This window comes from Limulus polyphemus, unplaced genomic scaffold (assembly GCF_000517525.1).
Source record: "Limulus polyphemus unplaced genomic scaffold, Limulus_polyphemus-2.1.2 Scaffold10930, whole genome shotgun sequence".
Classification (NCBI taxonomy): domain Eukaryota; kingdom Metazoa; phylum Arthropoda; class Merostomata; order Xiphosura; family Limulidae; genus Limulus; species Limulus polyphemus.
Genome location: NW_013676540.1, coordinates 11,686 through 16,951, shown reverse-complemented (window position 1 = coordinate 16,951; position 5,266 = coordinate 11,686).

Sequence of the window (5,266 nt, the reverse complement as noted above, 5' to 3'; positions counted from 1 at the left end):
TCTTATTTTATATTTTTTTTTTTTACTATTAGTAAGTTTATCTACAATCTAAGATATTTCCATATAAATACGCTCATTTGTGGCACAGTGCAGCAGAGATCCAGATGAACTGACCTCGCGGGTCGTAGTTTGGTGACCCCTGGTATAGGCGAACCCAGTTCTTAGAAGATTAAATATCATTCGCTGTTTTCAGCAGTGCCGACGAGACCTTTCGCACAATGCCAGAGCTCAACAAGCCAGCTGGGATACTAGAGACAGACAATACTTATTTCTTCAATTTCAAGAATAAGTTGCAATAATGTCTGCTGCTACATTTTTCAACCAATGAATCCCACACCACACTTTGTAACAATAATGCCTGCTGTTACATGTTTCAACCAATGAATCCCACACCACACTTTGTAACAATAATGCCTGCTGTTACATGTTTCAACCAATGAATCCCACACCACACTTTGTAACAATAATGCCTGCTGTTACATGTTTCAACCAATGAATCCCACATCACACGTAATCCTGACTTTTCTCACAGACCCCTAGGATAAGCCCCCCCCCCCTCGCCGCTATCATTTTGAGCCACACTGTTCTAACCTATAGGTAAATGTAAATATATAGATTAATGTTTTTATTATTGGATTTCTCTAGGTATAGGGTTTCGATAGCCGTTTTGGGCACAGCACAGAAGCCTATTGCGTAGCTTTGCGCTTAACTACAAACAATCTTTCTTTGTTTCCCAGTTTCACGGACTTACAACGCTCAAATTCAGAGTTCGATTTCCCGCGGTGAACACAGCAGTTAGCCCTAAAATAAACAAACAAACTCTAGATCTGACACTCCAATTCATGTGAATAACGTTTCCGTCATCACGTAAGCGTTTGTTATCCGCAGTTCAGTGTGCATTTCTTTTCTTGCCGTGGTGGTCAGAGCACAGATAGCCCAATGTGTGGCTTTGTGCTTAACTACAAACATACAAACACAATTGTTTTCTTGTACTATTATAAATACTTTAGAAGCTAGGATCCTCTTTACCGATGAAAAGACTAGGTCTGACTTGGAGGAATCAAAAGGATAACATAACCCTTCAGTGCCTCATTGAGACTAGGCCAGACTTGGAGGAATCTAAAGTATAACTCGACCCTTCAGTGTCTCATTGAGATGAGGTCTGACTTGGTTGTGGAGAGCCCTTGTTGTTTAAAAGTTGTTATTTTTCGAGGTTGTCGACACTACAATTTTATCGGTAGAGAAGACCCTAGCTGAAGTTGTCGACTCTATCTCAATGAGACACTGTAGAGTCGGGTTATCTTTTAGATTCCTCCAAGTCAGACCTAGTCTCAATGAGACACTGTAGAGTCGGGTTATTCTTTAGATTCCTCCAAGTCAGACCTAGTCTCAATGAGACACTGTAGAGTCGGGTTATCCTTTAGATTCCTCCAAGTCAGACCTAGTCTCAATGAGACACTGAATCGTCAAGTTATCCTTTAGGTTGTTCCATGCAGTCTTTAAATTTAACATTATTCATCAGGTTTCAGTCGACTTTCTATGGTGATGAAAAACTATTGGCCATAGCTGTAGAATGAGCCTGTGGATTGAAAACTTTGCGGCGTTTAATCAAACACTAGTATTGAAGAATTATTAGATAGATACTGTCCTAATTGGCTTTCAAAAGTACTGTTGAAATGTATGTCATTCGCACTTCCTATACTGATTATGTTATATCCTATCCAAGCCCCCCCCAGTGGCACAGCGGTATGTCTGTGGACTTACAACGCTAGAATCCGGGTTTCGATACCCGTGGTGGGCAGAGCACAGATAGCCCATTGTGTAGCTTTGCGCTTAATTACAAACAAACAGATATCCTAACCAGTCCCTGCACATTGCTGTTCAGAGTTATAGACTAGCCACAATGAGATCATAGTGTAAAATCTTTAAAACTACTGTTACAAAAAAGAAGCTTGTAGAGAAGCACGAGCAAATAGTGACTTATATTGGCACTTTGGTTATCTGTAAATACTATATCTTTTATTTCGTTTTTTAAAGTTTATTATCCTGTTATTCCATTATTTTGCACGAGAGAAAACCTGCATGCTGAACTATTGTGTGCTTTATCTTTACTTTGTTGAGATCGATCTCCAACCCTGTATTCTTTGGAAAATTATAAAGGGAAAAACTAACAATCTCTGCTCACAGATATAATTTTTAAAAAGAACAGTGGTAATATTTAAAGCTTTTACTATCTAAATTTAGTCAATCTAACTTATAGTTTTTGTTGGCTTGATGAGCACTGGTATTGTTCGAAAGGCTTCGGCAGTTCTGGATATAGCAAATGTTGTTTGACTGACATATTGTTGTACATTTTCCCTTACTTTCACTCTTAAGGTTTTAGAATTATTTCATCTCAGTGAATATTGAAAATATCACGTTAAGTATTCCCTATTTCTGTCAGTTTTGTTTTTCTTACACTGGAGAAAGAATTGGTCAAAATCGAAGAAACGACTACCTCATGAACAAAATTAATTGCGACGAAACGTTTAAGAAATAATCATCTTAAAAATCATGCTTTCAACTCCGGAAAGACAATCTATATAAAATAAATCATCAGTTTAAACTTAAGAAAACAACAAATGACATTAAGAAAACAGCGAATGTCATTAAATAAATCAAACAAGAAGATGAACACTAAAACTATAAACGTGATTAATCCTACAAATGTAAGGGAATAAACAACTAGAATAAGGAAATGAACATAGACTTTAATATTAATGTTGTTAATGACAAAGCTGTAATACACTCTCTTTTTTTCTTTCTTGTAAAGATAACTTAAGTGTGAAAAGTATTGTCGTGGTCATTAAACTTACAGGTCAATGTGGGAGTAAGTTTGCTGGTAAATTACCTATCAATGTGGGAGTAAGTTTGCTGGTAAATTACTGGTCAATGTGGGAGAAATTTTGTAACGTACTGGTCAATGTAGGAGTAGGTTTGTAACTTACTGGTCAATGTGGGAGTAGGTTTGTAACGTACTGTTCAATGTGGGAGTAGGTTTATAACTTACTTATCAATGTGAGAGTAAATTTGTTTGTAACTTACTAGTCAATGTGGGAGTAAGTTTGTTTGTACCTTACTTGTCAATGTGGGAATAAGTTTGTTTTGTTTCTGAAACTCTTTTCACAAAATGCACAATGGCTCTGTGTCATCGCCGTCCCTAATTTTGAATTGGTAAACTAGAGGGAAGGCAGTTAGTCAACAACACCCACCACGGTCCAAAAGTACGGGGCTCGTTTTTGCGGCAACAGGAAGCGATTCATGAGCCCCCAGATTCACAGTCAGACACACTAACCACTATGTCACGCCTGGCCGCTGGGAGTAAGAAGGGATTTAGATAGAACTGTAATGGAATTCGGTGACTCTATATGACAAAGTATTTCTGGTTATACGCTTTGCAAAGCTACACTAATTTCACGGCTTGCGAAAAGAAATTTTTGATTTTTAAAAATATTAACCAAAGAAAAATATTAGGTTCGTGTATTTATTGTAGGATTAACCAGAACTAATTATCATATGGCTGTGGAAAAAAAAAAAAGAGTAAGAAAGATAAACAAAGAGAGGTAGAGGAAGAGATAAGGAGAGGGTGCTATCTATCGGACGAAATTTGAACTTACGATATGCGGATGATTGTTGTTGTTTAATAAAATACAACGAATAAGCTTAAAAATTGCATTTATATAATAGATGTTATATACATTAAAAAATTAAAGAAATAATCACTTTAAGCGTTTTTAATAATCAGTAAAAAAAACAACAAAATATTTCCTGTTTGTTTTCACAACGTTTTTAGCATTTGTTCAAGTAACACTGACGTACTAATTAAAGTCACATTTTTAACCGGATATTTTATGCTACATCTTAGTGGCGTATCAGAAAGCTTGGTGGTTGCTTTGCAAAATTTTAATACCGGTTCACTTAATATAAACTTTTGTATGAGGATTTTATTTAAAAACAATCATTCGTTCATCATATCGAATCCACTGAGCAGTCGCAAAGTTACAAGAGTCAAGAAACACCAGAGGGCGTGACAACCTCAAATATGACCAAATAACATGTTAACTTTTAAAACAAAACAAATAATTTTTTTCCCTTATTAATTTGGGGTCGGGTGTGGGTAACTGGTTAGCATGCCGTACTGTGATCCGAGGGTTCATGGTGCAAATCCAGTTGTCTTAGGATCGCTTTCCGCGCTTTGGAATCGTGGGTGTGGTTATAAGAGTGACGGTCAAATCTCACTATTCAATCAGAGCGCCTCAAAAGTTGGCGGTGGGGGCTGTTAAGTATATAACAGTGGTATATAATTTCAAAATTAGGGACGGTCAGCAGAGATAGCCCTTGTGTAGTAGCACAGCGATATGTCTGCGGACTTACAACGCTAGAAACATGGTTTCGATACCCGTGGTTGGAAGACCACAGATAACCAGTGGTGCAGTTTTTTGTGCTTAATTACAAACAAACAAACAAATTGACTAGCAATTTGCAGGTCGCGGGTTCGAATCCCCGTCCCATCAAACATCTTGCCCTTTCAGCCGTGGGGACGTTATAATGTGACAGTTAATCCTACTATTTGTAGTTGGCGAATGGGTAGTGATGACAAACTACCTTCCCTCTAGTCTTTCACTACTAAATTGGGGACGGCTAACACAGTTAGCCCTGGAGTAGCTTTGCGCGATATTCACAACAAACCAAAACATTTTGGAATTGGACATAATTTTATATTTAGGACAAATATATAAATTTTGATAAAACAACCTGCTTGCAAGTTTTTTTTATCAGATATTCTAATTACTACTGAGAAGAAAAAAAAATCCTGAAGAATTTGTCCCCAGATCATTTGGATTATTGTTAGTTTTAAAGATTTAGCGTAATCTGCACAACAACTATAAATGCATAGAAGTCCCTAATTTTTATATGATAAATAATATGTTTGTATTTTTTCTTATAGTAAAGCCACATCGGGCTATCTATTGTGTCCACCGAGGGGAATCGAACCCCCGATTTTAGCATTGTAAATCCGAAGATTTACCGCTGCCCCACCAGGGGACATTCATAAAGATGTTTGTTTGTTTGAAGTTAAGCACAAAGCTACACAATGGGATAACTGTGCTCTGCCCACCACGGGTATCGAAACCCGGTTTCTAGTGTTGTAAGTCCGAAAACATACCGCTGTGCCACTGGGGGCAGGTAACTAGTTAACAGTACTTTTGAGATACTCTTCTTTGTT